This window comes from Scyliorhinus torazame, chromosome 2 (assembly GCF_047496885.1).
Source record: "Scyliorhinus torazame isolate Kashiwa2021f chromosome 2, sScyTor2.1, whole genome shotgun sequence".
NCBI lineage: Eukaryota > Metazoa > Chordata > Chondrichthyes > Carcharhiniformes > Scyliorhinidae > Scyliorhinus > Scyliorhinus torazame.
Genome location: NC_092708.1, coordinates 355,992,334 through 356,016,902, shown reverse-complemented (window position 1 = coordinate 356,016,902; position 24,569 = coordinate 355,992,334). Strand labels below are relative to the sequence as shown.

General features: G+C 50.9%; 1 long non-coding RNA gene across 1 annotated transcript in view; it reads left to right on the top strand.

Annotated features, from left to right (window-relative positions):
• Positions 1-24,569, top strand: part of LOC140407913 (uncharacterized) — a 33,682-nt gene that overhangs the window by 7,030 nt on the left and 2,083 nt on the right. The window lies entirely within an intron of this gene.

Sequence of the window (24,569 nt, the reverse complement as noted above, 5' to 3'; positions counted from 1 at the left end):
CCATTGCTTGGTTGTAGGAACTGAAGTCGAGTCTACAACTAGATCAACAACAACTTGCATTTATATAGCACCTTTAATGTAGTATTGTATAATGTAGATAGATTTTTGAGTAGTAAGTGAGGATTGTGTGGGAAAGTGGAGTTGGGGGAGATAAACTCTTACTGAATGGTACAGCAGTCCCGATAGGTCAAATGGCTTACTCCAGCTCTTATTTCTTATGTTATTGTGTAAACTATCCCAAGGTGGTTCACTGGAGCATTAGCAAGCAACATTTGACACCAAGCCACATACAGGGATAATGGGCAAATGACTAAAAGATTAGTCAAAGAGGTAGATTTTATGGAATGTCTTAAAAGATGGACAGTAAGAAGTCTTATAACACCAGGTTAAAGTCCACCAGATGTGTTTCAAATCACTAGCTTTCGCAGCACTGCTCCTTCCTCAGATGAATGGAGAGGTAGGTTCCCGAAACATTTATATAGACAAAGTCAAAGATGCAAGACGATACTTTGAATGCCAGCATTAGCAGGTAGTTAAGTCTTTACAGAGCCAGAGAGAGGGGTAACCCCAGGTTAAAGAGGTGTGAATTGTCTCAAGCCAGGACAGTTGGTAAGATTTCGCAAGCCCAGGCCAGACGGTGGGGGGTGATTGTAATGCGACATGAATCCAAGGTCCCGGTTGAGGCCGTACTCATGTGTGCGGAACTTGGCTATAAGTTTCTGCTCAGCAATTCTGCGTGTCGCGCGTCCTGAAGGCCACCTTGGAGAACGCTTACCCGAATATCAGAGGCTGAGTGCCCTCGACTGCTGAAGAGTTCCCCAACTGGAAGGGAACATTCCTGCATGGCGATTGTAGCGCGAAGTCCGTTCATCCGTTGTCGCAACATACATTACGACAGACATTACGACAACAGATGAACGGACACCGCGCTACAATCGCTAGGCAGGAATGTTCCCTTCCAGTTGGGGAACACTTCAGCATTCAGCCTCTGATCTTCGGGTAAGCGTTCTCCAAGGCGGCCTTCAGGACGCGTGACAACGCAGAATCGCCGAGCAGAAACTTATCGCCAAGTTCCGCACACATGAGTACAGCCTCAAACGGGACCTTGGATTCATGTCGCATTACATTCACCCCCCCCCCCCACCATCTGGCCTGGGCTTGCGAAATCTTACCAACTGTCCTGGCTTGAGACAATTCACACCTCTTTAACCTGGGGTTACCCCTCTCTCTGGCTCTGTAAAGACTTAACTACCTGCTAATGCTGGCATTCAAAGTATCGTCTTGCATCTTTGACTTTGTCTGTATATATGTTTCTGGAACCAACCTCTTCATTCACCTGAGGAAGGAGCAGCGCTGCGAAAGCTAGTGATTTGAAACAAACCTGTTGGACTTTAACCTGGTGTTGAAAGACTTCTTACTGTGCTCACCCTGGTCTAACACCGGCATCTCCACATCATGGCTTAAAAGATGGAATAAGTAATCGAGAGGTTTAGAGAGGGAATTTTAGAGCCTCGGGCTAATTACCACCATGGCAGAGTTCAGCAGACTTATCACACAGCAGGGGTCAAATCCGAGACCTTCAGTATTACACCTGAGTTGACCCATTGAAGCAGGTTTCACTAAAATGCTTTCCCTGCAGTACAAACAAGTTTGTCAGCAAATTGAAAACTCTGGCTGTGGAGAATGAGAATAGAAGCTGCTCTGCTGCCCCTCACAGCACAGAATGGGCTAAACTTCCCCTTTTGATGACTCCGTCCCAACCAGCAGTAGTTCAGGTCATACTTGGGATCAACTCAATGGAATCTATCATTTTAATTATCCTTATTTCATGTTGAGACTCTGGCAGAACAGAATGATGTTTTAGCAAGGTGAATAATGGGACACATCCCCTTTAAGGTTGTCCTCTCTCATATTTTATATTAAAGTCACTAATAAACATAGAAAAACAAAATGGGATGAGCTTAAATTTGCCACATCAATATTACAGAAAAGGATTAGCTGCTCCCACATGTCTGTGAGATGCTCACCGGATTGTAGCCTGAAGCCAATCTGCTCACACATGCCCGCCTGGTGGGAGTGTGGGGGAAAGACATGTTACTGCATCACTGATGGCCTTTACCTCCGAGGCGGACAGCAGGAACCTTGTTGATGTAGCAACCTGCCCCTCCTGCATGGGAGAACACAAACAATTAGGTCTGTTCACTCTTCCCATCCGTACCTGCCCCGTGTTTCCTTTCTGCCCAGAGATGGGCTCCAAGTTCTAGTCCTTCTTATTCTCAGCACCCATCGCTCCAATGTCTCCATCAACGACAGCCGGCCTGTTGAGTTTTTCCAGCATTTCCTGTTTTTATATTGCCAATAGCAAGGGGATGGTGCAGGCCAGGCAGAGGATGACCCCAGAGTTCAGTGATGCCTTCCTGCAGGTTCTCCTCCAGGCAGCCTGGGAACGGCAGAAGGTCTTCTTCCCAACCGACGGAAAGAAGAGAACTTCCCATTTGACCAAAGAACTCTGAGATAAGGTCAGCAGGGGAAGTTAGGAGCCGTGGGATCCAGCAATGCAGCTGTGTCGAAGCAGAAGTGAGTCAATGACCTCCACTAGGGAGAGCCTAAGTGAATGATGAGCAGATACTAAAGGTGCAAGATGCCTCTGCGGCCAATAATGGACCCAGATCTCCCTGCTCGATTCTTTCTGATCTGGAGCTGAAGGCTGGTGTGAGCTGCACAGCGACTCCTCTCAGCTGCAGGCAATCAGAAGTCTGGGAACCAGTGGAGGCAGCACCTGTGCTGCCATCAGCTGACCTGGAATTCCCACCTTCTTTTCCACCTCTGTTAATTGATTAGACGGCCCTGTGCCTCCACCTTGGAGCATGGTCGCATTTGGCTGGGTCTTTATGGCCATAGTGGCAAGGTGCCGCCCACTTCTGGGACAGCCACCAGGACCCTTGTCACCAGCATCAAATTCTTCCCATTATTGTGGCCTAGGAATTGGTTGAATCCATGGCTTTTATGCAGGTAGAAAATGGCTGTGCACACTCTATAAACCTCAGAGCTGTACCATATTGGATCAGGTGCACTTAGGGAAGACACTATTTAAATCGCTGAGTCCTGCAGTTGTTTTGTGAATCTCAAATGGCCCATTACCTGATTTTCCATGCTATGAACTTGTGGCACCTATGTGTGGCAAGAACCCTTCAGCAATGCTATTTAAATAGCCCAGTCACCACATACAGGTAAGTTGTTGCTTTGCTGTTCGTGACTGCTATTAACCACTGTACATTTTCTGACTCACATTCAGGCAGTGATCATTTAATTTTAATTTCTGAGAAGGATTTTTTGGTGTTGGACTATTTGTGTTAGTTTCTAATCAATTTTACTGCAGCCATGGATGGTCTGGGAGTGGGTGGGCTGCCTTTGGAACGAAGGGAGGAGGGACGTACAGCCAAGGCGACAGGAGAGAGCAGAGGCCACTGGTTAGGAGGGAGGAAACTGCACCAGAATCAGGTCCATAGCAGGCCTTCAGGGCCGTCCAACCTGAACTTCGCTGAAGGAGCAACGTCTCAGGCACCTTCACTTCTCCAAGGACTCTGTCACCAAATTATGTCACTTGCTGTGAAACACAAGCCTGTGGCTGTCAAGGCCACTGTTGTGTCGCTCAACCACTAGGCCGCAGGCTCCTGCAGCGTGTGACATTGCCATATCTCCCAGATTGCAGCCCAGCTAACCTAGCCCCTGTGCCCAGCGATTCATCATTGGAAAGCCAATCCTCTAACCTACCCTCTAAAGTAGGCACGCTGACAGTTTCTGAGCTGGTTCTTGATGCTGCATCTTCAGGGAGACTGGCATCCTCCACATGAAGGGACACAGAGGCTTCTACATATTCTGCAGCTGAAATGAAAGTATAAAGACGGAGATCGTGCACTGCAGTTTGTTGTGCAACGTGTGGAGGATGAGGTAGAAGAATGTGAGGGGGGTGAAAGTTAATAGCAGCAAGAAAAGCAAGTACAGAGCATGTGAGTAGGAGGAGATAGAGGTGGAGCACAGTGATGCCGCGATTATAGAAGACTGAAAGGGGTTATTGTGAGTAGAGCGTCTGCAAGTGCTGAAGGTGTGAGAGCAGAGATAAGTTGAAATGACGGGTAAGATTCTCACGTTGACAACTTCGCTGATGTCATCAAATGTCGGGTATACAAAACTCCAGAGTGATGCAAAGGGAGAGCTTGAACTTCTATCATTGGGAGCAGAGGAAAGAAATTGTAATCTTTGCTGTAGATACCCTAGAAGATAATATAGATGTGCGTATACTCACAGACATACAGGCACACACATGCATACACATGCACAAACATAAAAACAGACATTCAGACATAGACACACACACAATCTCACTCACATACGTACAAATACTCAGTCACACAGACATAGATACACACACAGACCCACATATGTACAGACATTCAGACACACACATAGGGCTGAATTTTACAAGGTGCGGTCTTGCAGCCATTCATTGCCTGATTGACTGTTAATAGACTGGAAGTGGGACTGTAGCCCCTCAGGACAGGAAGTCAAGCCTTAGAGAGCTGCTGGCCAATTAGAGATCTGAGGAGGTGTGCAGCATGGATCAGGACTTGGTAAGTGAGGGGGGTTCTTGTTGAGCTCCATGAAGGGGGTAAAGGGGCAGGGATTGAGAGGCCATGGGCGAAATTCTCCGTTATCGGCGGAAACTCCGCCGATCGGCGCACAAAACGGCGCAAATCCCACTTGCGTCACGTCATAAAAATGGGCCGATAGTCTGCGGCCCGAAATGGGCTAGCAGCGACGTAACGGGATCCGCGCTTGCGCAGTGGTTCACGCCGTGCAGCGTCATACGCGCTGCACGGCGTGACGGCTCATAAGGCCGCGCAGCTCCCCCCCACCCGACCGGAACAGCAGACCGCAACACCCGACTTGATGGCTGGCCGTCGCTCAGCCCCGAGGTTCGAGTCACGCGATGTGGAGGCGCTCCTGGATGCGGTGGAGCAGAGGAGGGACGCCCTGTATCCCGGGCACGGCCGCAGAGTTGCCCCACGCCACAGCCGGCGTCTGTGGAGGGAGGTGGCAGAGGCCGTCACCGCTGTGGCCCTAACACCACGGACAGGCACCCAGTGCCACAAGAAGGTGAACGACCTTGTCAGAGCAGGCAGGGTGAGCGTCCCCCATATCCCCCATATCCCCCCTCCCCCATATCCCCCCCTCCCCCATATCCCCCCTCCCCCATATCCCCCATATCCCCCATATCCCCCCTCCCCATATCCCCCATATTCCCCCCTCCCCCATATCCCCCCTCCCCCATATCCCCCCTCCCCCATATCCCCCCTCCCCCATATCCCCCCTCCCCATATCCCCCCTCCCCCATATCCCCCATATCCCCCCTCCCCCATAGCCCCCATATTCCCCCCTCCCCCATATCCCCCCTCCCCCATATCCCCCATATCCCCCCTCCCCCATATCCCCCATATCCCCCCTCCCCCATATCCCCCCCTCCCCCATATCCCCCCTCCCCCATATCCCCCATATCCCCCATATCCCCCCTCCCCCATATCCCCCATATCCCCCTCCCCCATATCCCCCATATTCCCCCCTTCCCCCATATCCCCCATATCCCCCCTCCCCCATATCCTCCATATTCCCCCCTCCCCCATATCCCCCCTCCCCATATCCCCCATATTCCCCCCTTCTCCCATATCCCCCATATTCCCCATATCCCCCCCTCCCCATATCCCCCCTCCCCCATATCCCCCCTCCCCCATATCCCCCATATCCCCCCTCCCCCATATCCCCCCTCCCCCATATCCCCCCTCCCCCATATCCCCCATATCCCCCCCTCCCCCATATCCCCCATATTCCCCCCTTCCCCCATATCCCCCATATCCCCCCTCCCCCATATCCCCCATATTCCCCCCTCCCCCATATCCCCCCTCCCCCATATCCCCCATATTCCCCCCTTCCCCCATATCCCCCATATTCCCCATATCCCCCCCTCCCCATATCCCCCCTCCCCCATATCCCCCCTCCCCCATATCCCCCATATCCCCCTCCCCATATCCCCCCCTCCCCCATATCCCCCCTCCCCCATATCCCCCATATCCCCCCTCCCCCATATCCCCCATATCCCCCATATCCCCCCTCCCCCATATCCCCCATATTCCCCCCTCCCCCATATCCCCCCTCCCCCATATCCCCCATATCCCCCCTCCCCCATATCCCCCCCTCCCCCATATTCCCCATATCCCCCCTCCCCATATCCCCCCTCCCCCATATCCCCCCTCCCCCATATCCCCCATATCCCCAAGTGAATCCAGCCCTAACCTTAACCTCTGCAATGCACGCGCAACCGATGGCGTGCATTCATATACCTGCCTAACACTGTTGCCTTTTACCCCTGCCACCACCACCCCCCCCCCCCCCCCAGGAGAAGCGCGCACACAACAATAGGGAGCATGTGAGGACTGGAGGAGGGCCCGCTGATGAGAGGCCACTGACCGTACACGAGGAAAGGGCCCTGGAACTGGCTGGCGGACCTGAGGACCGGGAGGTTGCTGATGCAGAGGTCGGGGCCCCACGAGCAAGTGAGCCACCAACAGCCCGTCCCCATATCCCCCCTCCCCTATATCCCCCTCTCCCGTATCACCTGATCACTGCCTGATGTCTAACCATGCATGCTTCATTGTGTATCGCAGGACCAAACGTCCAGGCACCCATCCCCGCAGATGCAGACCGCCCGCAGGATGCCCCTCGGAGACCACGGGAGACGGAGAGACCCGCACCCTCCAGCATGCGACGCCCGCAGGATGCCCCTCGGAGACCACGGGAGACGGAGAGACCCGCACCCTCCAGCATGCGACGCCCGCAGGATGCCCCTCGGAGACCACGGGAGACGGAGAGACCCGAACCCTCCAGCATGCGACGCCCGCAGGATGCCCCTCGGAGACCACGGGAGACGGAGAGACCTGGAGCAACAGGGAGACGACACCCCCGTCACGTGCGGGAGCGACCACCCAGCGATGAGGGGGGCAGCCACAGGCCCCCGTCACATCCGAGCCAGGACACCACTACCCAGGACACCACTATCCAGGACACCACTATCCAGGACACCACTACCCAGGACACCACTATCCAGGACACCCCTACCCGGGACACCACTACCCGGGACACCACTACCCGGGACAGCACTACCCGGGACAGCACTACCCGGGACACCACTACCCAGGACACCCCTACCCGGGAAGACGAAATACCGGACAGTGACTCAGAGTGGATGGGTGGAGACGAACCCCCACCCCAAAGTGCCATGGACTCAGAGTGGGACGAAGAGCACGACACAACGCCACTGCTGTCACCAACACCCTCCACCATCGCAGAAACACTCACCACGGTTGGGCACTTTAGTGATGAGGCGTCTGGTACACTCACTGGTGCGCACAACACAGCCGTCCCGGTACAGCAGGTGGAGGTAGGAGCAGCAGAGGGACCAGGCGGTCGGAGGGCAGCCCAGGCCAAGCGAACATCTGCCGCCCAGATGGATCCCGGGTTCCTGCAGTTACCACACCCACACATAGATCCGATGCAACCACCGACACGGAGACGAGCGAATAGGGTGACGGGTGGCTTGCGGCGGCTGCGGTCGCAGGTGGAGGAGTCCACCCGCGTCCAGGAGCTGGGAGTGGTCCCGGTCATGCGTGCCACCCAGGCTGACACCGCACGGGTGGCGTCCGCGGTGGAGGCAATGGGTGCGACGGTGTCAGACATGGGGAACGGTTTGCGAGGCCTGGGGCCTTCCGTGCAGGCGGCGTCTGTGGCCCAGGAAATGGCTGCCCTCTCACAGGAGGCCATGAGCCAGTGCCAGCGCCAGATGGCAGAGGCGCTCAACGCCATAGCCCAGTCTCAGCAGGCCATGGCCCAGTCTCAGCAGGCCATAGCCCAGTCTCTGCAGGCCATGGCCCAGTCTCTGCAGGCCATGGCCCAGTCTCTGCAGGCCATGGCCCAGTCTCAGCAGGCCATCGCTGAGGGCATCGGCGCCAGTGGCCATGTGCGAGCTGGCGTCGCACTGTCGCAGACAGGGTTCGACAACCCCCTGGGCTCCATGGCTGCAAACCTGCAGACCCCTGTCGATACCAGCACGGGCCTCCAGGACTGGCAGCGCCAGATGTCGGGGGCGCGTCGGATGGCCAGTCCGTTCGCATCCCCCACCCATGTAGAGGCCTGGGGGCCATCGGGCACCCCGAGGGAGGAGGAGGTGGTGTGGTCCGTCCCGGCTCCCTCTGTAGGGGAGGTCCCGGTACACCGCGACACCTCGGACTCCCCCCCTTCCGTCCCAGGTGCATCGGGTGGGCAACGGGCAGGACAGGCTGGCAGCTCGCCATCCCAGTCGCCCGGGCCGCAGCCTGGCCCATCTAGGCCAGGACGCCCCAGGAAACGGCCGCCAAAGGGATCCAGTGTCAGAGGGCAGGAATCACAGGAGTCCACCTCCAGTTCTGCTGTACCGTCTGGGGAACCACGTAGACGTAGTCAAAGGGCCCGTAAGGCTAAACAATTAGACACTGAGTAAGTTGGCACGGGTGCAGGGCACAGATGAGTTTTAGGCGCTAGGGCACATGCATGAACTCCTTTGGTTATTAAAGTCAATGTTACACCTACCGAAGCTGCCTTTGTGCTCTGTCCAAAGTGTGCGGGGGTGTCATGTACGTTGAGCGCAAGTGTGTGTGTGAGGGGTGGTCTTACCTCAGCCCCAGGTGAGTCTGCCCCCTTCCCCCTGGGCCGCCATCAACATCCCCCGGGCAGAGGACGGGACCGTGCGCTGCAGTGTCACAGCCGCATGCAGGGATGGTCCGGGTGGATGGTGGTACTGTGGCCATGGGTCAGACATAGTCCAACGATGTAGAGCCAGGAGCTCATCGGAGGCGGGTTGTCATCATTCTCCATGGCCTGCGATAGACACGCGTCCACCCGCAACTGGGTGAGCCCGGCCCGTTGTGCCGCCGGTGGATCGGCAATTGGGAGTGGGGGGGTGGTGTGCATGCGGGTGGGGTGTGTGGGGTTGGGGAGGGGGGTGAGGGTGCTGGGTGGGTGGATGGGTGGGGGGTGTGGGTGGTCGGCTGTTGTCATGGTGTGCGGTCTGTGGCCATACTACCCGATTCCCACGCCCATCTAGTCAGTGAAGCGGGCGGCTATCAGCCTGTCCCGTGCCCGCTGGGCCAGCCGGTAACGGTGGACAGCCACCCGTCTGTGTCTACCCCGTCTGCCCTGACCATTGCCCCCATCCCCCTCATCTGGGGAGGACTGGGCCTCTTCCTGCTGCTCCTCCACTCCGCCCTCCTCTGCCTGCGGCACATCGCCCCTCTGCTGGGCTATGTTGTGCAGGACGCAGCACACCACAATGATGCGGCCGACCCTATCTGACCGATACTGGAGGGCGCCCCCAGAGAGGTCCAGGCACCTGAAACGCATCTTCAGCACGCCAAAGCACCTCTCGATCACTCCCCTTGTCGCTACATGGGCATCATTGTAGCGGTTCTCCGCCTCATTGCGTGGCCTCCGTATAGGCGTCATCAGCCACGATCGCAATGGGTAGCCCCTGTCGCCCAGCAACCAGCCCCTCAGCCGGGGATGGCGTCCCTCGTACATGCCGGGGATGGATGACCGCGACAACACGAATGAGTCGTGTACACTGCCTGGGTGACGGGCGCAGACGTGCAGGATCATCATGCGGTGGTCGCAGACCACCTGTACGTTCATCGAATAGGTCCCCTTCCTATTAGTGAACACGGCCCTGTTATCTGCAGGTGGCCGCACGGCGACGTGCATCCCATCGATCGCGCCCTGGACCATGGGGAACCCGGCAATGGCAGAGAAGCCCACGGCCCGGGCATCTTGGCTGGCCCGGTCCACGGGGAAGCGGATGTAGCGGTGCGCCATGGCATAAAGGGCATCTGTCACTGCCCGGATGCACCGGTGCACCGATGTCTGCGATATGCCGGACAGGTCCCCACTCGGTGCCTGGAATGACCCCGTTGCATAAAAGTTCAGGGCCACCGTAACCTTGACGGACACGGGGAGAGGGTGTCCCCCGCCAGTGCCACGCGGTGACAGGTGTGCCAGCAGGTGGCAGATGTGTGCCACGGTTTCCCGGCTCATCCGGAGTCTCCTCCTGCATTCCCGGTCCGTGAGGTCCTGGTATGACTGCCGGGGCCGGTACACACGGGGCGCCCTCGGGTGCCTCCGTTGCCGTGGGGCCGCGACGTCCTCCTCCCCCTCCTCGTCCTGTCGGTCAGGTGTCCCTCCAGCCTGGGCGGCTGCCGCCTGCCCCTCTGCGGCAGCCTGCGCCGCCTCTCTGGCACGCTCCTCCTCCTCCTCCTCCTCCTCATCCAGGGCAACATAGACATGAGCGGCTGCCACCACGGCGGCCAACATCGCTGGATGATCTGAAAACATGACGACCTGGTGGGGGGGAGGGGAACGACGACATGTCATCATTGCCCATATCCCCTCCTCCCCCCAGCCAGGTGGCATGGACCGCATGGGTCCAACTGTTGGAGGCTGGCACCTGGCCAGGTGGACCAACTCATTTGCCCTCCCATCACCCACCCCAGCACGGACCCCCCCCCCCCCCCAACCTCCACCCCGGCACGGACCCCCTCCCCAACCCCCAACCTCCACCCCGGCACGGACCCCCTCCCCAACCCCCAACCTCCACCCCGGCACGGACCCCCTCCCCAACCCCCAACCTCCACCCCGGCACGGACCCCCTCCCCAACCCCCAACCTCCACCCCGGCACGGACCCCCTCCCCAACCTCCACCCCGGCACGGACCCCCTCCCCAACCCCCAACCTCCACCACGGCACGGACCCCCTCCCCAACCTCCACCCCGGCACGGACCCCCTCCCCAACCCCCAACCTCCACCCCGGCACGGACCCCCTCCCCAACCCCCAACCTCCACCCCGGCACGGACCCCCTCCCCAACCCCCAACCTCCACCCCGGCACGGACGCCCTCCACAACCCCCAACCTCCACCCCGGCACGGACCCCCTCCCCAACCCCCAACCTCCACCCCGGCACGGACCCCCTCCCCAACCCCCAACCTCCACCCCGGCACGGACCCCCTCCCCAACCCCCAACCTCCACCCCGGCACGGACGCCCTCCACAACCCCCAACCTCCACCCCGGCACGGACCCCCTCCCCAACCCCCAACCTCCACCCCGGCACGGACCCCCTCCCCAACCCCCAACCTCCACCCCGGCACGGACCCCCTCCCGGCACTCCCCCGGAGCCCAGCCTACTCTAACCACCCCCCCCCCCCCCCCCCCCCCCCCCGCCGCACACACACACACACAAGCCGACACACACCTCTCCTCAGGCAATCAGTCTGCGGCCACGCCATTTCCTGCCCAGAGCCAACCCCCCAGGCCGTCACTGACCTCCCCGCTGGTCGGCGTGAGCCTGGAGCACCGGGTCACGCCGATGAAAAGGAGGTTTGATTCACGTCGACGTGAACGGTCATCACGTCGACGGGACTTCGGCCCATCCGGAAGGGAGAATATCGGCAGGCCGAAAATCGGCTGCCTTGCGCAGACCCGTGACATTCTCCGCGGCAGCGGCGCCATTAACGCCCCGCCGACTTTTCTCCCTTCGGAGACTTCGGCGGGGGCGGGGGCGGGATTCACGGCGGCCAACGGCCATTCTCCGACCCGGCGGGGGGTCGGAGAATGACGCCCCATGAGAGGAAAGGAACCTCTGGGGTGGAAGGGGGGGGGTGTGGATGGCGGTATTGGGGAAGTGAGTGTGGTAACACCTTGGTGGGGAGGGGACCCTCTAATGAGCACAAGGGGCATTTTAAGACCGACCCCCCCATGCCCCGTCCCCACTTACCACTGGAGCAGGGAAACAGATGGGCTGGCTGCTTGATGTGGGCCTCACTCAATACTGGTTAAATCCTGGTGACAATGGGGATGAGCCCTTAAGTAGGCATTAATAGCCCACTTTATGGTCACAAGTGGGCCACCCAAACTTACCCCTGCTACTGGTAATAATGATGTGGGGACAGTGGAGGGCTGGTAGGTGGCGGGCTGTCCATCCACTGGATTTTACACTTTACCTGCCTTCAAACTTGCACAAACGTACACATATACACACACAGGGGCATATACACACACATACACAAACACATACATACACAAACACATAAAAAACACATGCACATATATGCTCACACATGCACGCATATGCACACACATACACACACGGGCACATGTGCAAACATGTACAGATAGACACAATGGCATACACACATGCACACACATACACACAGGGGCACGAAGGCAAACATGTACAGATAAACACATGAGCAGCACAGTATCACATGGGTAGCACTGTTGCTTCACAGCTCCAGGGTCCAAGGATCGATTCCCGGCTTGGGTCACTGTCTGTGTTGAGTTTGCATGTCCTCCTCGTGTCTGCATGAGTTTCCTCCAGGTGCTCCGGTTTCCTCCCACAAGTCCCGAAAGACGTGCTGTTAGGTAATTTGGACATTCTGAAATCTCCCTCCGTGTAGCCGAACAGGCGCCGGAATGTGGCGACCAGGGGCTTTTCACAGTAACTTCATTGCAGTGTTAGTGTAAGCCTACTTGTGACAATAATGATTATTTTATAATGGAATACACACACCAATACAAATAGATTGGTCAATGGAATCAACTGAAATGCATTAACTGATGAGATTTACAGTAACAAGGGTGGAATTTTCCATTGTCTGCAGAGTGCTGGCAGAGGCAGGAAAACTGACGAGTCACTGGCTGGCTTCATAGTCAACTTTTCTCGCCAGGTAATCCACCGCAGTGTGCAGAAAAAATCTGGAGGTGTGGCCCACACCGTCACTCTGGTGAAGTGGAGCGGGAAAATGCTGGCAGCTGGGAATCCTGATAGAAAACACAGGAATCTCCCCGCCACAGATACAGGGACCCGCCCCCCCCTCCCCCAAAACACATGGGATTGCCCCCCATGGACACAGGGAACCCACCACATGCACAAGTGGGGGGAATTCCTCAGGTGGGGGGACAAAACAATGGGGAAACTTGCCAATTATATTTAACTGTATGGAAATGAGATATCCAATGTTCCTGGGTGAGAACCTGATTACTTCGCCGGCAGGAGGTAGGGAGAATCGGAAAACGAGATCTCGCCAGCAAGGTTCTCGTTTTCTGAGTTTGGCGAAACGTTGCGCCCAAGTCGCTGTTTGTACTTGCTGTGAGCGTGGGAGTAAAATTGTGGCTCAAAAATGAGCCTATTGTATCCTTCCCTCCATGCGAACACGATATTCCAGCTGGGTGGTGACCAAGGATAAATGTTTTTGTGAATAAGGGATCCTTTTTAAGAATTAGCAATTTTATAAATATAACACCAAAAACAGCAATGTCAGTCTCAATTTTATGCAGAGGAAGCAAGTTATCGAGAATTGAGGGTGGCACAGTGGTTAGCAATGCTGCCTCACAGTGGCAAGGACCCGGGTTCAATTCCAGCCTCGGGTGACTCATAGAATCATAGAATCTGCAGTGCAGAAGGAGGTCATTCGGCCCATCCAGTCTGCACCAGCCCTTGGAAAGAGCACCCTACCTAAGGCCACACCTCCACTCTATCCCCACACCTCCACCCTATCCTCGTAACCCCACCTAATCATTTTTGGACACTAAGGGCAATTTTGCATAGCCAATCCACCTAACCTGCAGACCTTTGGACTGTGCGAGGAAACCGGAGCACCCGGAGGAAACCCACGCAGACATGGGGAGAACGTGCAGACTCCGCACAGACAGTGACCCAAGCCGGGAATCAATCCTGGGACTCTGGAGCTGTGAAGTAACAGTGCTAACCACTGTGCTACCGTACTGACTGTCTGTGTGGAGTTTGGAAGTTCTCCCCATGTCTGCCAGGGTTTCCTCCGGTGCTCCTATTTCCTCCCACAGTCCAAAGATGTGCGGCTTAGGTGGATTGGCCATGCTAAATTGCCCCTTAATGTCCAGGGATGTCCAGGTTAAATTATGGGATTACGGGGATTGGTAGGGGTAGACACTTGTAACTGGGCGGAGTGCTCATTCGAAGGGTTAGTGCACACACGATGGGCCGAATGGCCTCCTTCTGCACTGTAGGGATTTTATAGACTCCATTCTAATTGTAAAGCTGTTTCTATATATTGGAGAAAAGACAATCGACCATTTTGTTGATAAATGGTTGATTCTAGCACAAGAGAGCTAAGGAAAGGACCTCTAATATATGACTGTAGATAATTGTCAATGTCAAATAATCAATTCCAAGAAGTGCAATAGGTAGGAAATGGTTATTATTCCTAATGTTGATGTATTCCTTGAATTGATTGGCATGTTTGTTACCCTGCTCATCCGCCTTATTGTTTATAATTGCACTTATGAATGCACACTTACATTGACTCAGTGAGGCTAAACAAATGGAATAATAAAATAAATCTTCTTTCACGTTGCAACTATGAAGAAAGGTTGGAGGGAAAAATGAGAACTGTGAGCTGTTTGGAATAAGATGTGTTGATGCTTTCAAAACATTATTCTGTAATCTATTGTTGCTAACTTTTGGTTGGTTCAATTGGCTCTGTTTTATAACCTTTGCTCTAGAGTCGCCAGGTATCTTTATGATACCGCCACGAGGTTCAAGTTCGAGTAATGATCAATAACTCAACACACCAATTAGCAAGATTCAAATCAAAGCACATTTATTATATACAGTAAATCGCTACTCATGCATAAACTCTACTTTCTAAGCTATTTCTATAACTAACAGGCCTATACTTAGCTTCGGACTGGCCCACCAGGTCAGGGGAACAAATGGTCTTTTGTTCGGGTTCTGAGTCTGTGGGATTCAAAGCTGGTATGGACTGGTAGCTAGGAGCGCCTATCTCGTAGCGAGCGTTGACTTGAGACTTACGTTCTTTGGAGGCAGCTGGACAGGTCACTGTCAAGGGTTGGTTCGCGTTGCTGAGTGACCCTGTCAAGAAGAATGATTTGAACTTGCAGGCTTTACTTTATAGTCCCGAGGGGCTTCCCGCCCTTCGGGGCGGACCCCGTACCTGGTTTCAAGTGATTGGACTTTGTTCCAATCGCTTGGTTCGATTTCTCCAATGCTGGAGCGGTTCCCTGATCGTTGGGCGGTCTTTAGGTGTCTGTTAACCTCTTTTGTGTTGGCTCCTGCTGGCGCCGAGGAGTCTGGCTTGGCCTTGTTTACCTTAAATGTTTTGATTGTTCCCAGGGATCGCTCATTAGTATGTAGATGGCTGCTACATTATTATGCCGATGGATGCTGGTATCGATGCTTTCTGGGCTTTTGCAGAGTCTAATACACAGTAAACGTGCACCTGCTAGTTTCTGCCTGTGTTGGCTGAATTTCCCTTCAGCCTGTTCTCCATTTTACGTCGGGAATTGGCCAACCCAGGTGGCTACACTATTGATAGCTTAGTTACCAATGTAATTCCACACTGTACTTTCTTACAAAACCTTTCTTATCTGTTGTAAGCTATGTTAAGTAGTTCCTTTTAGTCTTTCTTTGACTTGACAAAGAATAAATCAAAATTTTGTGTTCTGGATATTATTTAGTTTAGGGTTTTGTGCTGTGCTGCATTTTGGTCCCATTGCTTTTTTTCTGGGGTATCTTAGTTTTCATGGGAAAAATGTATCATGGGGTTCAACCAACCCCCCCCCCCCTTTAATGTATTTGTTTGCTTTTCCTAGCACACAGCATGTTCCCTAGGTGTGGGATTACAATTATGAACACGTGGGTTTTTAAACACAGAACAATGTTTATTCCATGAACTCAACTTAACATCTTAAATAAACATTGGATCTCTTAACACCCCTTACTTCAAAGATAACTCAGAAAATATTGCAACAGTAAATAATTCCTCAAAATGTTCCTTCAAACTTCCAAGAGACTTAACACCTTTAAACAGAATCACATCAGGTTAAAGGCTTTACTATTATGAGTTTAAATCACCCAAATGATCCAGAGATAGTCTTTCATGGCAGAGATCCAGCTCACTGCAAACACAGACACTCCCAAGCTCTTTTCAAACTGAAACGTAAAACTGCAAAATGGCTGATCTAAAGCCCAGCTCCACCCACACTCTGACATCACTGAATTTTCTTAAAGGTACATTGCGTAAACATCCATTTCTTAAAGGCACTCTCACATGACACCTGTTTGTCACTCTTGCACAAAGTCAGCGTTACCTCACTTGATTTTTGTAATAATGCAAAATAATGAAGGCATCCTGCTGCCGCACATCAGTCCATTATCTTACTTGATTAACTAGTCAAATAACACTAAACTAACTTACTGTCGTTAGCTCCAAGGCTGTCCAAAGCTTACTGGAGCAGCTTTCTATCCAGAAGTTGGACTGATATCTGCAAACCTTGCAACCTGCCTGCTTCTGTCTTTGTCCCTGTTATTCTTATCTCATTTTTCTCATAGCCAGAAGGGTAGGTCTTCTTCCCCAATATCTGGGACCAGAGATCTCACCCAACCTCCACCAATACAATGGGCATGAGAGTCAATCAATCACTGAGACATTTACTAGAAATTGCCCATCATTTACGTCATTGAGGAAAAGAGCTACCATTAGCATATTAATTAGGTACTTGCTTTTTTCTAAACATGAGTAATTATGCATCACTTTGAAAGCCTAACATTTAAAAGGAATTAATTTTCTTGAGTTCATTCTGTGATCCAAATCCTGACAAAGAGAATCTCCCATTGTTGTTTCAGACCTGTACCATAGATTGGTAAAGAACCAAGTAGAGCTCGGTCAATCCACTGTTCCTGAATGAAACAATCCTTATTTCCTATCAGATTATCACAGCTCACATCATTGTTCACATTAGGCATGAGGTGGACTGAAACTTTTGCTATTGTTCCAGATTGTTTCCAGCTACATTGTTCTATCTGAAGTCTTGTTGTCCTCTCAGCTTACAGCATTGGGCTGGCTTGAAAATTAATCCGTCGAGACTTCCACCTCTGCCGATAAGTTTCTTATCAATGCCAAGGCTATTTTGAATTAAAGCGTGTATTCTAAGAACTTGCCAACAAATATTAAACATTCATTGAACAAATACCTCAAATTCTCACTTGACAGCTTTTTTATTGCATCTTACATTTTGTAAGGGACTGACAACAGTCACCTGTGAAAAAAGAGCATATAAAGAGGGGCGGCACGGTGGCACAGTGGCTGGCACTACTGCCTCACTGCACCAGGGACCCAGGTTCAATTCCGGCTTTGGTGACTGCATGGAGTTTGCACTTTCTCCCCGTGTGTGTCTGCGTGGGTTTCCTCTGGGTGCTCCGGTTTCCTCCCACAGTCCAGAAAAGTGCCGGTTAAGTGGATCGGCCATGCCAAAATTGCCCCTTGGTGCCCAAAAGGTTAGGTTGGGAATTGTGTGGGGTGCTCTTTCAGAGGGTCGGTGCAGACTCGATGGGCCGAATGGCCGCCTTCTGCACTCTAGGGATTCTATGAAATATGAAGAGCAGACACTTCTTCTATTCTATTAAATAAAATGACATTTATAGAAAATTGCTAACTTTTCAAAGCTTCTTTCTAAATGAAGGAGAAGATTCCTCTCTGACACCGACACACAAGGTTCCTCTGTCACTGGATCTGTGTTAATAACAGGGTTACGCAGCATCAAATTGCTTTTTGTAGAAGAGTGGAACTGATCACTAGTTTGGGGGAGACATTCACAGCCCAGTGCCTTGTCCTTTGTGTCTAATGAAGGAGTTAGCAATGAGAGGAATTAGGTACTTTCATTATCAGATTATAGCAGCATTTTCACAGGTTCAGTCTAATCATAGTAATTTGGATGGCTTCATTGTCAACGTACTGGGCCTGAGGGGATCCATTCCCCCAAGCTGCACTCCATGACAAACTTATGTTAGTTCAGTTACCGTGGCTGCGGTTCAGAAATCTTCTTGAGGAAAAGGTAACTGGGATTTTTAAACACCTTTCGCAGCTGGCAGGCGTAAAGTAAAAGTCTATCGATTGACCCCAGTCAGAGAATGTTGTGAACTGTTTAAAAATTGCAACAAAGATCAATTCTCTGTCATTCTGCATGTTTGACAGATTCCGCCCGGAGCCTTGTTGGGAGGGGGAGCAGGCTTCCTGTCACAATTCACCGAGTGCCAAGGTCAGAAATGCAGCAAGGTGCAAAATTTCCGAGCAGCTCTTAATGCATCAAACCCCTGTTTCCGTCTGCCCCCAACCCTGCTAACCAGCCCTTTGAAGAGAGTTTTTTCTGGTAGCAAAAGTAGCTGGCAAATTCCTAAAGGTGGCACAGTCACTTGGAGGGAGGAAACCCAATCAGTGCAGGGCAAAGGTTTTCCAACAAGGCCTCCACAGTGGTCTCTACCCTAGCTGTGTTGACCTCATTACATTGGAGTGTCAGCACAATCAGCTCAGACATAAGGACTCCTCCATGCAACCGTTCAATCCAAGGAGCGTACTGGACATCGCTTCCTGATTTTCCCAAGTTTGCCTTTGGAACCCCAGAACCTGAGGTATGACCGAGTCCAGAGGCTCGCCACCTGACTGGATCTCAGCAGATTCCTGGCCTCCAGCAATTCTCTGAATGCCGACACTATGGGAGGTCCCTGGCTTCACCTGCTGTGGATCTGAAAATGTGATGCGTTCGCCTCAAGGCTACTCTAGAACACGGGTCACGCCGAGGTGAGTGTTTCTGTACTGGTGTGGATGAGCACCGTGACGGTTCTTCGTTATCGGGCTCCGTGAATCCCACCACTGTGCTGCTGTCAGTGCTGGAGTCAATTACCACGCTGGCGGACTCCATGGCTACTTCCCAGATATGCCTGCAAAAGAAAGGATAGGTCATTAGTGCTTGACAAGCGCCTAGTAACAGAAGGCATGGCTCACAGTATTGTTGTCTGATGGATGATGTCATGTTGGATTATCACTTGGTTTATCATCACCAGATGAACGGCCCACCTCCCCCTGGCCAGTTAGCTGGCTCTGTCATCAAAATACATGACGACCTTCTGTTCTGGCATCCCTCCGCCTGCCTGGGGTCTCTCCCTCTTGTTGTGAGCCAACTTGCCCTGCATGAAGACAGATGGAGAGAGTGTAGGCAGGACATGTGTCAGGGAAGATGATAAGGATGCTTGGCATGTGTGGCCCAGTGGGACGAGTGAGGTGATGGGGACACAGCCCACAGGGGAGATGAAGAAGTGCGTGGGAAAGTGAGTGGTGGTGCCCCTTGGACTGGCAGTGAGTGAGATCGCTGTGGCTATTTGATGTGTGTGTGAGTTAAGAGTTATGAGGAGAGTGACTTACCCTGGCAGAATGGAGACGATCATTCATCGGCCTCCTGCACTTGATAGCAGTTCTATTCTGCAGGGCATTGGCACTCACAATTGCTGACTGCCTCCCATGCTGGGTTGTTAACCTTGTTGGCTGGTGTTCTTCCAGGTCGGGGATATCACGTTGGGCCTCTTCTGCATTTAGCAGCCTCTCCAGGGAGGCATCTGAAAACTTGGGGGTGGATTGCTTGGCAGCCATCACTTCCTGGCGACCTGCGAAATGGGGTTGGTGTGCACTGGGAGGCTTTAAGTGTGGCACCCCGATGAATGCAGCGCTGTGACAATAGCTCTGTACGATGGGAAAAACCACCATTGCCGTCAGCGGGTTCAACAACGCTTTTCCCACCTGCCTTCGGCCTTTGCCGATTTGTAGGAAAATCTCACTCACTGTGGGAATGAAACTAGAAGGTGCAGTGAGCGATCACATTGTTCTTCGGCTGCTGGGATTTGGTTCTCCAGTCCAAGCAGTTCGGAGTATATGAAAGTGTCTTTTCTGTAAAGATTCATCCTGAGAATAGTTTAACAGCCTCAGCGAAGTATCCAGTGTGTGCTCATCGGAGGTTAGCATTTACGCATATTGTTACGTAAGAGGTTAGGGAGAATTTTAACTAACAAAAAGTGTGGCGGTAGGGGGGGGGGGGGGGGGGGCGGGGGTGTTGGATTGCGTGGGAAGTTAAAATGGTCAAATTCAGATTTTCAGCGTTCTACTTGTTTTAAAGCAACGGGACTGGTGGGTGGCTTGGTGGAGTGTTTGGGCAACAGGCCTGCTCCCAGGAGGTGGGTTAGCAATTAAATATGAGGCTGAGTGCCTTACATTTAATCACCACTTAACCCAGCTGTAAAGGAAATTTCGGACTTGGGAGGGCCCTGAACTGGAACACAATAACATATGTAATAGATAAGCTACTTAACTTCTGCATAATTATGTACAAACCATGAAAGGGAAAGCGACAAACAAAATCTTCCACAGAACGCCAAATAAAAGATCATGAAAGGGAATGTTGTTCTTCAGACAGCAACCAAAAAAAGTTTTTGATGCCATGACTATCATTCAACTAAGCATCCGACATGACGCATTATGGTGCCAAAATGTACTGTCCGCCATTTTGGTAATGGCAGACAAAGAGGTGCCTCTAGGGGCTGTGCCGAATGTCTGTTTAAGGCTGCCTCTGTAAAAACTGGGCTGCCCTTAATTTAGGTCAGCCGGTTTCAGGAGAACAGCATCTGTAAGGCCTTAATCGGTGTGGCTCATTTACAGCTGCTGCCAAAACACGCCAACCTGAATGTGAAGATGTGAAATGCAGGCTGCTCCTCTCACATTCAAAGCAGTGCTCTAAACCAGAACAAAACCCAGCTTGTCTGCCTCCTGTTTATCCCTGCCACCTGGCAGCGTTAGAGAAGAGAAACATCAGGCAGAAAGAAAAGAGGAATTAAAGTTGGCAAAAATATAAGTAGATGTTTTATGAGAGAAGTCACCGGCAGCACACAGACAGAAAAACAAAACTCGGGGGTGTGGGTAGAGGGCATAGAATGCAAGAGAAAGAAACAGAATTGAAGTTGCATACATGTGGATGTAAAACACTCCAGCAGATCGACTGCACAGGAGAGAATGTGTTTGATGCGAGAGGTTCAGAGGTGCCAGAGGACAAAATAGATGAAGCGTCTTGCTGGGAAGTCTCAGAGGAAAGCCTCTTTTTATTCTGTCATGTGAGGGTACCTTTAAGACATGGATGTTTAAGCAATGTACCTTTAAGAAAACAGTGATGTCATAGAATGGGTGGAGCTCAGCTCAGGTCAGCCATTTTGCAGGTTTTTAGTTTCAGTTTAAAAAGCAGTGTGTGAGTGTCTGTGTGTTTCCAGAGAGCTGCAAGTTTTGAAAAGAGCTGGGTGTGTGTCTGTATTTTGCAGTGTGCTGGATCTCTCCAATGAAAGACTATCTCTGGATCATTTGGGATGATTTAAACCTATAATAGTGAAGCCTTTAACCTGATGTTGAAAGGTGTTAAATCTCTTGTAAGTTTGAAGGAACATTTTAAGGAATTATTTACTGTTGCAATATTTTCTGAGTTATCTTTGAAGTAAGGGGTGTTGAGAAATCCAATGTTTATTTAAGTTGTTAAGTTGAGTTCATGGAATAAACAGTGTTTTGTGTTTAAAAACCCACGTGTCCATAATTGTAATATCACACCAAGGGAAAAAGCCATGTGCCAGGAAAAGCAACAAATCCATTAAAGGGAGAGGTTGGTTGAACTCCATGATACATTTTGGGGTTCTGAAAGCCCATAACAATTGGGGGCTCATCCGGGATAAAAGTCTTTCTATTGGATAAGCTTTCGTGAACTTAAAGACAGTGAAGGATTGTTGTTTTTCCAGTGTGGTATTTTAGTTGAAGTGGGGAGAGTGTTGTGAACAATGGCTCTGTCAGAGGCTCAGACGTTTTTGGGGGTAGAGAATGTCACATGTAGTACTTTACGGACAGAAACAAAAAGCAGACTGTTAGATTTGGCAAGAACATTGCAGTTAAAATTGCCTGACAAAATGCGAAAAGATGAGGTAATTATGGCAGTGGTTAAGCATTTAAAGTTGCCTGAGACACAGTTTGACTCATTGGAAATGGCAAAAATTCAGTTGCAAATTAAACAAATGGAACATGAGAAAGAATTAAAGCGGCTAGAATACAAGAGTGAGAGAGAGGAAAAAGAAAGAGAAAGAGAGGGAAAGGAAAAAGAAAGAGAAAGAGAGAGAGAGGAAAAAGAAAAGGAGAGCGAAGAAAGGAGAAAAGAAAGAATAACCCTAGCAGAACAAAAAGAAAAAGAAAGGGAGATACAGATCAGGAAAAAATATAAAGAGAAGGAGTTTGAACTTCAGAAAATGGCCATGAAACATGACAATCAGTTAAAATTGGCAGACGTAAAGGGACACGTACAGTTGGAGGTGATGGATGAGGATAATGAGACAGAGCGTCATAATCGAAGACATGGTGAAGATCTATTTAAATATGTCCAAGCATTGCCAAGGTTTGACGAGAAGGAAGTGGAAGCCTTTTTCATTTCATTTGAGAAGGTAGCTAAACAAATGAAATGGCCACAGGACATGTGGGTGTTACCGATTCAAACAAAGCTGGTAGGTAGAGCTAGTGAAGTGTTTGCATCACTACCGGAGGAGTTATCTGGAACGTATGAGGAGGTGAAGAAATCCATCTTAAGTGCATATGAGCTAGTGCCTGAAGCTTACAGACTAAAGGTTTAGAAATTTAAGGAAAGAATTTGGTCAAACAGAGTAATTTTGATAGGTGGATAAGGGCTTTGAAAATAGACCAAACGTATGAAGCTCTCCGAGAAATTATACTTTTGGAGAAGTTTAAAAATTCAATTCCTGATGTAGTGAGAACTCATGTGGAAGAACAGAGGGTAAAAACTGCGATATTAGCAGCGGAAATGGCAGATGATTATGAATTAGTTCAAATCAAAGATTGGTTTCCAACATCAGTTTCAGCCGGTGAGGGATAGAAACTGGGGACATGAGAAATACTCAAGTGGTAAAGGTGATCCGATGGGAGACAATAAAGAGAGTGTACCTCAGATTAAAAAACCAATCCAGGAGGGTGGAAAAGAAATGGAAAGTTTCTAATGTTTTCACTGCAATAAACTAAGCCATGTAAAGTCACAGTGTTGGTGGTTGAAGAAAAGCACTGGGAAGGTTGATGTGGTAAAACAGGATAAGACAGTGGGGTTTGTTAGAGTGGTTAAGGAAAGCCCAAGGGAAGCGAAGGAGGTGTAAACGATTGTACAGCCTGTTCAAGAAGTAATTGTTAAGACGGTGCCAGATGTCTTTAAAGAATTTACTTGTATGGGTAAAGTTTACTCATGTGTATCAGGAGGAACAGGTAAAGAAGTCACAATTTTAAGAGATACAGGGGCTAGTCAATCTTTAATGGTAAGAGATGAGGAATTATGTAGTTTGGGAAGAATGTTGCCAGAAAAGGTGGTGATGTGTGGAACTCAGGGTGAGAGGAGTAGCGTTCCATTATATAAGGTAAGGTTGGAAAGTCCAGTGAAGAGGTAGAAGGAGTAATAGATAAGCTATCTTGCCCAGGAATACAATTTATCTTGGGTGATGATATAGCTGGATCGCAGGTGGGAGTGATGCCTACTGTGGTTGATAAGCCAGTGGAAAATCAATCAACTGAAGGGTTGAAGGACGAATATTTCTGGGATTTTTCCGGATTGTGTAGTAACAAGGTCGCAAGGTCACAGGTTAAGACAAGAGGAGAAATCAAAGAGTGAAGATGAAGTTGAAGTGCAATTATCAGAAACTATTTTTGATCAGATGGTTGAAAAAGAACAAGAGCAGGTGGAGGATGAGGCAGATATTTTTAGCTCAGGAAAATTGGCGGAGGTACAACAGAAAGATGTAGAAATAAAACGGATATATCAGAAAGCATATATGGAAGAGGAATCTGAGAGTATACCAGAGTGTTATTACCGTAAAAATTATGTCTTCATGAGAAAATGGAGACGTGTACATATGCAGGCGGATGAAAAGTGGGCAGAATTTCATCAAGTAGTATTGCTGGTAGGGTATAGAAGGTGTTGCGAGTTGCACATGAGGTACCAGTGGGAGGTCATTTGGGAATAAGGAAAACTCAAGCTAAAATCCAGAAACATTTTTATTGGCCTGGACTGCATAAAGATGTAGTTAAATTTTGTCAATCATGTCACACATGTCAAGTGATAGGGAAACCTCAAGCAGTGATAAAACCAGCGCCCGTAATACCCATTCCAGCATTTGAGGAACCTTTTACAAGGGTCCTAATCGATTGTGTAGGACCGCTTCCTAAAACAAAAAGTGGGAATCAATATCTTTTGACTATAATGGGTGTGTCTACTAGGTTTCCAGAGGCCATTCCAGTACGTAATATTACAGCTAAAAGGATTGTGGACGAGTTACTTAAATTCTTTACTAGATATGGACTACCCACAGAAATTCAATCGGATCAAGGAACAAATTTTACTTCAAAGTTATTTAAAGAAGTTATGGATAGCTTAGGAAGAAAACAATTTAAATCAACTGTGTACCATCCAGAATAGCAGGGAGCGTTGGAAAGGTGGCATCAAACATTAAAGACAATGTTGAGGGCGTATTGTCAAGATTAT